The 12870-nt window shown below is 51.9% G+C and overlaps 1 protein-coding gene across 1 annotated transcript in view; it reads left to right on the forward strand.

Annotated features, from left to right (window-relative positions):
• The window catches only part of PPP2R2C (protein phosphatase 2 regulatory subunit Bgamma), a 248010-nt gene that overhangs the window by 6916 nt on the left and 228224 nt on the right, over nt 1-12870 (forward strand). The window lies entirely within an intron of this gene.

Below are 12870 nucleotides of genomic sequence, written 5' to 3' on the forward strand. Positions count from 1 at the left end.
TTCTGTGATAATAACCAACTCAGGGGGCATCCCGAAATATGCTTGCAGATTCTCCCAGTAGGTAAAACTTCAGGGGGAACTCTGGTTGCCCGTGTGGCTGGGGAGGAACCACGGCCTGGGGTTTGATCTGTACTAGCGTGTAGGCCGCCAAGCTGGGCAGGGGTTGGAAAAGAACAAGGATGGGGGATGATGACAGGGTGGCTTGGGAGAGGCGTGTGCATGGACCTCTCAAATGATTGCAGAGCATGAGGGATTTGTGCCCTGTTGTGGTCAGGGTTCTTCAGAGAAACACAGCCAACAGGATAAGTGCGTGCGCGTGCACGTGCACACACACACACGTGTGTGCTCATGGAATTGGCTCACGCAGTTATGGAGCTGAGAAGCCCCATGAATCCATCTGTAAGCTGGAGAACTAGTTCTAGTCTGAAGGTTTGAGAACTGTGAAGGCTGGTGTTGTGATGGTGTGAGTGCCAGCCCCAGGGCAGGAGAAGACGGATGTCCCAGCTCCAACAGGCAAGCAGAGGGGGCAGATTCTCCCTTATCCTGTCTTTTATTCCATTCAGGCCCTGAACAAACTGGGGGAGGCCCATCCCCAGTGGGGGCCACTTAGTCCGCCTATTCAAATGCTCATCTCTTCTGGAAACATGCTCACAGACACACTCAGAAATGGTGTTTAGCAGGATATGCGGGCATCCCGTGGCCCCGTCAAGTTGATACATGAAACCAACCCCATGCGGATGCTCCCCAGAGGCATCCTTTACGCAGGAGGCTCTTGGTCACTGGATGGACACGCTAGCCTGCCTGCGGTTGCCAGGCAGACTCTTTCCAGCCACCCCAGAACTCGCTCACACACAAAATATGGCAGAGATGGGGAAACATGCTGGCAGAAAATAATGGACCTGAACTCACCAGGGCTGAGCTGGCCAACTGCCGCAGCTGAGGTCCCAGTCTCCAACATCAGGGGACAACAATGACTTTGGGTATGGCAGCATTACCCGAGGAGACCAGCAAGTACCCGGGGGCAGGTTGGTTCCCTTGTTCTCAGGGGGGTGGATGCATAAGCCAGATACAGAATCGCCTTCCCACCCGCTTCTGTCAGCAGTGTCATTGTGGAATTCCTGATTCACAGTCACTGTCGCCCACAAACCTCACATCATTCAAAGGATTCCTGCGGTGGTGCAGAGCTGCGGCAAAGGGCCCTCGCCCGTGGGGTTCACTGTCATCACCCAGAAGCGGGGAGAAGGGCCTGCCGCTGAAAGCCTGACTGCCACACCAGCCTCCAGACAGCAAGCAGCAGGTGGGACCTTGTCCTGTGTGCCTTAGATCAGCAGCTGACTGTTTTGTGACTGTCACCTGCACAGCCACATGTGCAGGTTTGAGGACCAGTGGATGGAGTTAGGAGGAGCCCTTCACCGGCTTATAATCCCTAGGGTGTCAAATCATTTATCATCCAAAGTGGGGTACCTTAGAGAATGAAAGGGTGTGTTATGAAGGGTTGCACAGGGCAGCCCCAGACATGGCCGATATATTAGTGTGCTGAGGCTGCGCCGTGGTCTGAATGTTCCCATCTCTCCAGTACTTCTGGGCTGAAATCCAACCACCAACACTGAGTATTGAGGGTGAGGCTTTGGGGGGTGATTAGATCAAGAGGGTAGAGCCCTCACGCATGGGATTAGAGCCCTTATTAAAGAGGCCTGAGGCAGCCATCTACCATATGAGGAGCAGTGTGGAGGCGCCATCCTTGAAGTAGAGACACCTCATCAGACACCAAATCGAATCTGCTGGCACCTTGATCTTGGACTTCTCAGCCTCCAGAATTGTGAGCAATCCATTTCTTTCCCTCCCTCCCTTCCTCCCTCCCTCCTTCCCTCCCTCCTTCCTCCCCCTCCTCTCCCCTCCCCCACTTCTCTCCTTCCCTCCCCTCCCCTCCCTTCTCCTCTCCTCTCCTCTCTTCTCCTCTCTTCTTTCTTTTGATAGAGTCTTGCTCTGTCACCCAGGCTGGAGTGCAGTGGCATAATCTTGGCTCACTGCAATCTCTGCTTCCCAGGTTCAAGTGATTCTCGTGCCTTAGCCTCGAGTAGCTGGGATTACAGGTGCACTCCAGCACACCCTGCTAATTTTTGCACTTTTAGTGGGGATGGGTTTCACCATGCTGGCCAGGCTGGTCTCGAACTCCTGACCTCATGTAATCTGCCTGCTTTGGCCTCCCAAAATGCTGGGATTACAGGCGTGAGCCACAGCATCCGGCCAATGAGCAATCAATTTCTGATATTCGTAAACGACCCAGTCTAAGGTATCTTGTTGTAGCAGTCCACAGACTAAGACAGGCTGCCTTAACAAAGCGCTGCACGTGGAGCGGCTGGAAGAAGGGAAATTGATTGTCTCATGGTTCTGGTGGCCAGAATTCAGGGATCAAGATGACAGCTGGGTCAGTGTCTGTGGAGGAATGAGAGGGGGATCTGTCCTGTACCCCTCTCCCAGCTTCTTGTGACCTGCTGTCCATCTTTGGCTTGTAATGGTGTCACCGTGGTGTCTGCCTTTCTCCCTGTGCATATCTGTCTCTGCGTCCGAATTTCCCCTTTGACGAGGACACCAGTCATTTTGGATTAGGGGTCCACCCTGCTCCAGCATGGCCTCATCTTAACTAATGACATCTGCCTGACCGTATTTCCGAATAAGGCCACATGCTGAGGTACTGGGGGTTTGGACTTCAATATGAATTTTATGGGGGGAGGTCACACAACTCAATCCATAGCAGTCACCCCTCTTGATAACCTCTCAAACTAATGTTGTTTCTCGTTCGTTACGCGTGGTGTGTTTGGGGGTCCTGGTGCTCCAAGAAGGGAGCAGGGCCACAGTTCCGTGAAACTGGACAGTGGGACCAAGGCCATTTTGGCCTCCTGCTGCTGCTGGGTTGCCTGGTAGAGAGGTGGGCACTGGGATGAGGGGTGACTGCTTCCAGTTACCAAGGGGAAAGGAGGTCACCGCTTGGTGCTGTCTGGGGCCCAGAGGATCCACGGGGATGCTTCTTTGCACTGATGTCTGACAAAAAAGGTCAGCCGAGCGTGGCAGCCCCAGACACAGAGATGGGAGCATGACAGAGCCAGGTCATGGGTGGAAGCTTGGGTCATTCTCCCAGGTGGAGAGCCAGGTGCTCTGGCACAGGCAAGGTGCCTGTGAGTGGGTGGAGGAAGGACTCGCTGCTGATTGGCCCTTTGTCCCCCACCCTCATCTTTCCTGGCCACCTTGAATGAAGGGTACCTGTGGTGGACGGTGTGGTGCTGTGGGCTCCAGGCAGGGGTGCAGCTGAAGTGGCATCTCCCCCAGTGATACAGTCGCTGGTGGACCCCGTGCCTCACTGTGTTGGGTTGAGAGTTTCTTCTCGGAAAGGGGGACGAGGACGTTTGCTGAGCGGCCACTGTGGACTGCGCTGGATTTCTCCACTTCACCCACGGATCTGTGTTTCACCTCTCTCTGTCCAGTGTGCTGCCTTGGAGGCTGCATCAACTGTGGTCCCTGCCCTAAGGCTCCTGTCGAGTTTGGCCAGGGGGAGGCACCAGTCAGAGCTTGCAGGGCAGGAGGGGGAGGTGGAAACACCCCCCATTCTCCTCCCTGCTGTGGCGCTGCAATCCCAGGGTTGGCAGTCACAGTTCATGCCAGTGGATCCTGTCTTGTGGTCCCAGTTCTCCTCCCCTCCACCTTTCAGCCCGCGAGGTAACAGCCTCCTGTCCTTGCCCCAGTCCCTGGGTGTCCCACCAAGTAATGCTACCTTGGTCACTTCCTGTAGGTCACCTCTTTGTTTACTTCTCTTCTGTCGGACCATCTGGGGTGAATTCTGCCTCCAGTGGGACCTCGACATCTCTGGAGGCCAGTGGAATTGGGGCATACGTGTGGCCATCCTGAGACTGGCTCTCGCTTCTGCTGCTCATGTGACATCAAGCAATGGCCTCACCTCTCTGAGCCTTATTGTCAAATTAGGACAATAAAGTCCACTTTTGCAGGATGCTTGTAAGTGTAATGGAAAGAATAATGCCCCCAAAAGATGTCCACGTCCTAATCCCCAGACCTATGAATGTGTTGCCTCACATGGCAAAAGGGACTTTGAAGATGAGATTAAGTTAAGGCTCTTCAGTTGGGGAGGTTCACCTGGATTATCTGGGTGGGCCCAGTGTCCTCGCAGGGGTCCTTATAAGAGGGAGATAGGAGGGTCAGAATCAGAGAAGATGGGATGACACAAGCAGAGGAGAGAAAGAGAAAGAGAGGGAGAGAGATTTGAAGATGCTGCACTGATGGTTTTGAAGATGAAGGGAGGGGTCACGAGCCAAGGCATGTGGGCACTTCCAGAAGCTGGAAGATCAAGGAAACTGATCCTCCCCTAGAGCCTGCAGCAGGAACCAGCCCCGCCCACACCTTGACTTTAGCCCAGTGAGACTGACTTCAGACTTCTGACCTCCGGAACAGTAAGAGAATAAACTTCTGTTGTTCTAAGCCACTATGGTTGTGGAAATGTGTTACAGTAGCCATAGGAAACTTACACAATGAGAACAAATAAAAAAAGTTGTAGGGAGACTGCCTGCATTCCAGAGCAGCTGTGATGGAAATGGTTGCTGCATTTGGGATTAGTGGGCTCAGGTCTCCCCTTTTGGGAAAAGTGGATCTGTAGGCTCAGATGTGGTGCACACACAGCCCCTGCTGTCTTTGCTGGTCCTTTGCTGCCACTTGTCTCATCTTTACTCACATTATCTTTCCCCTCCATTTCCAAAGTCTCTCTACTTTCTCTCCAGTCACCTGTGGCTGCCTAACAAATGATCCTATGATGTGCCAGCTGAGAATGGTCATTTCATTGTGTTTCGTGGTTTCAAGAGCCAGGAACTGAGGAAGGGCTCAGCTGGATGGTTCTTCTGCTGCATGTTGCCTACACTAAGGTCACTTGGTGGTATTCAGCTAGAGGATGGACTGGGCTGGATGGCCCACAGTGGCTTCCCTCTCATGTCTGGTGCCTTGGTGGGGACAGCAGGGGCTGAGCTCAGCTGGGACTGTCACCTGAGCCCTGACATGTGGCCTCTCCAGCACGGCAGCCCAGGGTGGTGGGACCTTCCATGGTGCTCAGGGCTCCTAGTGCAATGCCCAGTGAACAAGATGGCAGTTATGTGACCTTTGATGCCCCAGCTTTGGATGCCCCAGAACCTCACTTCTGCTAGATTCTTGGTTGACTGGGTCACAGGCCCACCAGACTCAAGAGGAGGAGGCATAGACCTCATCTCTTTATGGGGAGAACTTGTGGCCAAACCACAACACTTTACCTCTAGTTTTATTTTCTCCTTTTCCAGCTGGGAGTTCAGTTACTTTTCTCCCACTGGACTTCTATTGGCTTTGTTCTCCATGCCACGTGTTTGTTTGTTCATTCTACAAACATCACCTGAGCCCTCGTTGCAAGCTGTAGTCTGTGCTGGGAACCCAGAGCACGTTAGGAGCATGTGACATGCCAGGGGCACTTAAAGTGCCTTCTGAGGCCAAGTAGCTCCCAGTCCCGCCAGGAGGCAGGTGCATTTCTTATCCCCAGCTTACACATGTGGATACTGAGGCACCAAAGGGGAAGAGGCTCACCTGTGGCTGTTGAGCTAACCTATGGGAGAGTGGGCTTTGAACTTGGGCAACCTAACTGGAGAGCGTTGTGCATAAGCACCAGGCTCCATGGCCCCGGAGGCAAGGAAGGTATGGCGATTGACCTCTCTGAGGGCTCTCTTGCTAGACAGAGACCAAAACAAGTGTTTCCCTGGCTGGGCACTGTGTGTGGCTCATGCTTGTAATCCCAGCACTTTGGGATACTGAGGTGGGAGGATCACTTGAGGCAAGTAGTTCAAGCCTGGGCAACGGTGAGATGTTGTCTCTACAATATATTAAAGAAAATTGGCTGGGCATGGTGGTATGCACCTGTAGTCCCAGCTACTTGGGAGGCTAAGGCAGGAGGATCCCTTGAGCCCAGGAATTTGAGGCTGCAGTGAGCTGTGATCGTGCCAGATGTGGAGCTGTACTCCAGCCTGCAGAACAAAGAAGCAAGACTCCATCTCCAAATAAAAAAAGAGTGTCCCCAGTAAGATGTTCTGTGAAATGTTGTAGATTGGTTGCCCTGGAGCCTCATGCAGGGAGTGAGAAGGGGTCAGGTCTGCCTCTGCTTCCCAGAGTAGAAAACATTAAGCTAGAAGGACAGAGGGAACAGCGTTCCTGGCAGAGGAAACAGCACGTGCTTCGGGCTGGCGTTATAGGAGCCTATGGCTTGTTAATGAAGGATGAAGTTCTGTGCAGCTGGGCGTAGCCAGAACTTCTTCCCAGGAGGAAGCAGTGGCAGCTGAGGCTGGAGAGGGCAGTGGGGGTGTCCTGGCGATGGTCTCATGTGCTGGCCTGAGGGCACTGTGGGGAGGGGGCAGACTTGGTAACTGCGCTGCTGATTGTGCTTTGGGATATGCCGGCTGGTGGCTGGAAGCTGTGAGCAGGAAGCTTGGAGGTGGAGAAGGTGGGTTGTCATCCATCTCATTACACCAGTGGGGGACTGGGAGGCTCAGAGAGGCTGAGTGACTCACCCAAGGTCATGCAGGCAGAGAGCATGGAGGTGAGACTGGGGGCCAGGCCCGTGGGATGAGCCACTGGCTGTCCCCCCACCCCCCGCTGTGACCTCAGCTGCACCTCATGCTGCGGTGACAAGGTGACAGGTTAAAAATAAATCACTGGTGCTGCCAGACCTTTATTGGCACAGGGTGAGGGCTGATTATGTCACTTTAAAGAAATACTTCTCTGCAAGTGTCACTTGAGCATGTTTCTCTCCAGACATTCACCTGGGAACTGAGTCTCGAGAAATACTCTCATTACAGCTGCTGTCCCGTAAGGACTGTCAGGGCAGGCTCAATCGTGGCCATTAGTGAGTAAGCACCTACTGCGTGCCGGGCCCTACGTGGGAAAGTAGCTCATACCTTAAAGCTCATCTGTGGGCTCCAGCTACTGCCGGTGCTGCAGGCTCCTCCCGTTATCCTCTCTAGGGATGAGGGGGTGTCACTTAAGGTCACACAGCCAGCAGGTGTCATTGGAGCCCACTGCTCTCAGGGCCACAAACCTGTGGTCACTCTACAGGAGCAGGAAGGAGCCGGCATTTTCATTTGGCTCTGCAGGTGGAGAAGTGGAGGGTCTTGCCCAGGAAAGCACAGGTGAGAGGCATTTCACTCCCGAGAGCTGCTCCTTCTGTCCTCTGCCTGAGACTCCCTTCCCTGTATCTTTCTCATTATTCAGGTCCCAGCTGAAAAGTCACCTCCTCTGGGAGGGCTCTGGACCACCCTCTGTCTGGAGTTGTCTGTCACTGGATCCAGGTGCACATCCCTGGAGTAGAATGAGCCTGGCGTGTTCTGGGGCAGCAAGGAGGCTGGTGTGGCCGGAGCAGAGAATGGGGGTGGAGGTGGAAAACGATGTGGTCCAATTGCCATTTTTACAGCGTCAGTCTGCCTGCTCTGTGGGGCATGGACTTTGTGGGGGGCAAAGTGAGAACCAGGGGATGCCTTTGGAGGCCACTGCAGTGTGGGACTGAGCAATGATGTGGCTTAGCTCCAGAGGTCTGGACAGGGTTAGTCGATTTACTCAACAGATACTTACCGGACACCTTGCATGTGGCAGAAACCGAGCCACTGAGGGATCTGTCAGTGAAGGGATAAACATACAGGAGCATGTTGGGTGACAGTGCTGCTAAGAGGGAAGGTGGGGAGGGGCTGCCGAGGGCCGGCCACTGTTCCTTCAGAGAGGCAGGCAGAAGGAGGTGCAAGGCTCTCAGAACCCCCTTCAAGAAAGACTTTGCTGGCCAGCTTCAGGGCAGGCAGTTGCTTGACTGCCTCTGGATTTTGGCATCTTCAGGATCTGCCTCTGCCGCTGAACCAAGGCCATTCTTTCTGGCAGCCCCCAGCCAATGACTGCCCCCTGGAGGGGTTTCTAGGGCCTCCCCGTTTCTGCACACCCCAGGACTCTGTGGCAGGCAGCCTTTTCCCTGGAGCTTGCTTTGGGTTGGCTGAGAGGGTCAGTCAGACCCACATGGCTGTTGGAAAGCTCTAACTGCCCACACCGGCTCTTCTATCTTTTACCTTTAACAAGCTCGACCTCCCGAAAAACCTCTTCACTCTTCACTCTGACTCAGCATCCAAACACAGGCCAGTGGCATGCTTGGCTTTACAAGAATCCTCAGGCTGTTTTCAGGAGTCACTGCATTGTCTTTGCACCCACAGATATAATACACGAAGGTTCCAGGTGCTCTATACCCTCCTCAGCTCCTGATCTTGTCAGTTTCTTAGTTTTAGCCATCCTAACAGGTGTGGTTGTATCCCATTTTTTAAATTTTTTAGACAGAGTCTCACTCTGTTGCCCAGGCTGGAGTGCGGTGGCATGATCTTAGCTCACTGCAACCTCTACCTCCCCGGTTCAAGCAATTCTCCTGCCCCAGTCTCCTGAGTAGCTGGGATTACAGGCACCTGCCACCAAGTCCAGCTAATTTTTGTATTTTTAGTAGAGGTGGGGTTTCTCCCTGTTGGCCAGGCTGGCCTGGAACTCCTAACCTCAAGTGATTGGCTCGCCTCAGCCTCCAGAAGTGCTGGGATTACAGGCGCGAGCCACCGTGCCCGGCCCCATTATGATTTTAATTTGTAATTCCCCCACAGTTAGAAAATGTTGAGCATCTTTTTATGTGCTTATTTGAGACTTCTAAAAGTCTCATGGTTTTAGGCTTCACATGTAGGTGTGTGGTGCGCTTTGAACCAGTTTTTCTCTGAGGTGTGAGGTCTGCGTCTTGTTGTGTTTTTGCATATGGATGTCCAGTCGTTTCGGCACCACTGGTTGAAAGATCAACCTTTGCACATGCCCCAGGCCCATGGCAGACGCTGGGTCCTTTATCCTGTAGGAGCTCCTGCCTTCTGGATGTATCTGTTGCTTCCTTGTGGTACCCCTGGGTGCCTCCCTCCAGCCCCTCTGTTTTCATAATCAGAAATCTGCAGAGCTTTTATTAGATTGAGCCTCGGGCCTGTTTTTCTTGGCAGGAATGCTTGGTTATTGGTGAGGTGGGCTTTCCAATGCATCTGGCCAGAAGGCACCCAGTGTCCAGTGGCCCCACGGCTACTGAAGCACAGGGTGACCAGTGGGGTCGGAGCGAGAATCTGATAATTTCCTGGGTTAGCTTCCTCATAAACCCTTCTCGTGGTTTCGCTGAGACACTCAGGAAAGTTAGATTAGGGACTTTACTAAATGATTCCAAGAAGCTATTGTTGCTTTGTTAGGTGTGATAATGGCATTTCGGTTATGTAAGGAAGTGCCCATATTTTTAGAGATGCATGCTGAAGTGTAAGGGCGTGATTTTACTTTAAAATCTCCAGTGGAGAAAAAATAGGCAAGAGAAAAAAGGGAGAGATGAAGCAAGTGTGGAAAAATCTTGATAATCGTCGAATCTGAGTGAGTCCGTGCTTTGAAGATGAGTAAATGTTTTCATAAGCTGAGGTCTGGCGCCCACAGTGCTCCCCTCACCCCAGGTTCTCTGGTGAATGAGAGCTGTTGGGAGCATTTAGAGGCTGTCCGCTACCTGTGCTTGGGGGCCATTAGCTGCTGCTCTTTTTCCTATCTCTCTTCCCTCCGCTCTTTCCTTCTCTCTCCTCTTACATCTTTCGTCCCTACCCTTTTCCAAAAATTCGGGACTGACCCTTGGCAGAGCCCCCGCTTCACGGCCTGCCCTTTCGCATAAAGACCACCAGAGGGCGCCATGGTTTAAGTCCGTCGCTGTTCTTGGTGCTGAAATTCTGAAAGCTGGTGGAGCACATGATGGGCCCGGGAGCTCCTGGGGACTTCAGCCCTGTTTTCTGCTCCTTTGAAAACACATCTTTGGGTCTAGAAAATATACTGTTTTATATTCCCAAGATGTGATCCCCAACCTTTGCACCCCTGAGGTTGGAAAGTGAAGGCACGGCCGAGATGCTTAGTGAAGGGTGCAGGCCTGGGAAGGCTTGGTCAGAATCTGCCATTCACCAGCTGTGTGGCCCAGGCTAGTCGCGGCACATCCCTGAGCCTTGATATTCTCATCTGTGAAACAGGAATGATAACCACGGCTCCTTTAAGAAGTTATTGTGGCCGGGCATGGTAGCTCATGCTTGTAATTCCAGCACTTTGGAGTTCCAGGCAGGCGGATCACAAGGTCAGGAGTTTGAGACCAACCTGGCCAACATGGTGACACCCTGTCTCTACTGCCAATACAAAAATTAGCTGGGTGTGGTGGTGGGCACCTGTAGTCCCAGCTACTCGGGAGGCTGAGGCAGGAGACTTGCTTGATCCCAGGAGACAGAGGTTGCAGTGAGCCGAGATCGTGCTACTGCACCTCAGCATGGGTGACAGGGCAAGACTCCATCTCAGAAAAAAAATAAGTTACTGTGAGGATTATTAAGATGCTTCCGATTTTAGTAATCTCAAGATACTATTGTTTCTATTGCTCTGACCACTACTAATACTTTTATTAAGCACATGCTATGTATCAAGGGCCCCTCCAGTGCACCCCCTCCCAGGTATAAGGTCAGGAGATGTGATATCCAGCTCGACTGTGCCTTGCCTGTGACCACCAGTTTGACTGGCTATACTGCAGCCATCCTCGAAAGCTTATGCCTTCCTCTTTTGAAGACCCTGACCATAAACCTGATCTCGCAGAGTTCCCATGGGCATGTCTACAAAGCTCTGAATACAGTGGCCAGTACACAATTGATGCTAGGTCAGTGACATCTGCTATGATCATTCTCAGGGCCCCTTTCATTTAGCCATGTATTGATTGGGTTGTGGATCCCAATCATTTCATCTCTTCATGCTTCTCTGCAAACTACCCCCACCCCACCTCCTACCCCACCCCTGGGGAACTGTGGTGCTGGAGCATTGCCTTCCATAGCTTTCCACCTCTATTCACCACAGCCCTTTGGAGCTAAATCAACAGTAGACGTTGGTCAGCAAAATACTGATTTTGCTACAATAGCTTGTTCGAATCCATATGGTGACCCTAAGAGGGAAGCAAACCTTACCTTACTGTGCCCACCTTACAGCTGAATCACCGGAGACCCTGAAGAATTAAACTGTCCACCCGAGGTGCCCAAGCTAACAAGAGTCAAGCAGGGAATTGGGGATTCTTAGAAGAAGAGGATTGCTCAGAGATTCTGTAGGAGAAACTGAGGCCAGAGAGGTGCAGCCACTGGCTCAGAATTGCTGGGTGCATTCAGGTCAGAGCTGGGATGGGAGCCAGGCCCCCTGGCCTTAGCCCAGAGCCTCTTCCTTGGTGTCTGGTTCTCTGCTTGAGCCTCGTGGGTGTCATGGAAAAGAGACTCATGTAAAAGAAACATGCCTGGCTTTCTTACCCCTAAGACTTAGGACAGGACTTTTTGGTGATTAGCCTTCTGGCATGTCTGGTCTCTCATGGCCTGCACCTTTCAGGCATTTGATTTTATACTCACTTATACTTCTAAAGCACCTTGTTAGGGGAGGTAAATTAACTTATTGATTTTGAGCTCCACTGCTACTATGATAAATTATAACACAATTTCTATCATTTTTGTTGTTACTTAGGCATTTGTTGAAATACTGGTGCATTGGTAGAGCTTCTGAAATGAATTTTTAACAGATCCTTAAAAAATATGTGCGCTTTTCCTAAATGCACTGGAGGAGGCAATAGGCCTGCTTTTTTCAGATCTATGTTCTTTGATGAATAACATGTCTCCCGGTGCTGGTGTGGTGAGGGTGAGCCCGGGAGAGCCCAGGCTGTGGGGTTCCCTTGGGAATGGGCCTGGCATTAGGCAGCAGGCACTGGAGGAAATCACATCCTTCCTGACCCTGCATTTATACTCCTGAGGAAATAAAAAAAAATCTCCTTCTGCCTAAATTCACTGCAGAATTATTTGACAAGAGGAACAACACAAAATAAACCTGGAATCAACCTAAATGTGCAGTGACAGGGACACTGTTTTCCAATTGTAGCATTGTTTGCTTCTGGGAGTTTGTGTTAATTTGCTGCTTTTGAGCATCCACACTTGCAGAGCACAGGGAGAAGGGTGTTAGCTGGCCAGCAGTTTTTATTTCAAAGGAAAGACTTACTCACGCTTTCTTTTTGTCTGCTTGAGCACAGGGGGACACTTTGTGCAAACAATCACATACCATTTAGGAATGCTTTTGGGGCCAAGTGTGCTAGCTCACACCTGTAATCCCAGCACATTGGGAGGCTCAGGCAGGAGGATCACTTGAGGCTAGGAGTTAGAGACCAGCCTGGGCTAGTGAGATCCCGTCTCTTAAAAAAAATGTTAACTGGGCATGGTGGCCCACACCTCTAATCCCAGCTACCCAGGAGGCTGAGTTGGGAAGATTGCTTGAGCCCAGAAGTTCCAGGCTGCAGTGAGTCATCATCATGCCACTGCACTCCAATTTGGGCAATAGAGCAAGACCCCATCTCTAAAAATAAAAGTAATAATGATAATAAACTAGGAGAGCATCCAACTGCAAGTAGAAGGAAAATTGACTAGATGGACTTCTGATAGCTGGAACCTGAAGAGATAGGGCTGCAAAAACATTTTTACCATAAAAAGCTAGGGGTCTGCCATCGAAAACTCATGGCTTGGCTGGGTGAGGCCGACAGGAGCCAGGGTCCACTGTCCTCCTCTGCCAAGCTCAGCCCTGGACCAGACCCTCTTTCTCTGAATCTGGTTCTTGTCCATCAGTAAATGAATGGGGCCAGGGTGAGGACGGTTGGGTGGGGGAACACTGGACTTCTATCTCCTCGTCCTTGGGGGCAATCCACTCTGGGGACTTGAGGGTCTTCCACTGAAGGCAGATCCTTGG

This window comes from Aotus nancymaae, unplaced genomic scaffold, assembly GCF_030222135.1.
Source record: "Aotus nancymaae isolate 86718 unplaced genomic scaffold, 86718_ANA_hifiasm-v0.15.2.pri h1tg000006l, whole genome shotgun sequence".
Lineage (NCBI taxonomy): Eukaryota > Metazoa > Chordata > Mammalia > Primates > Aotidae > Aotus > Aotus nancymaae.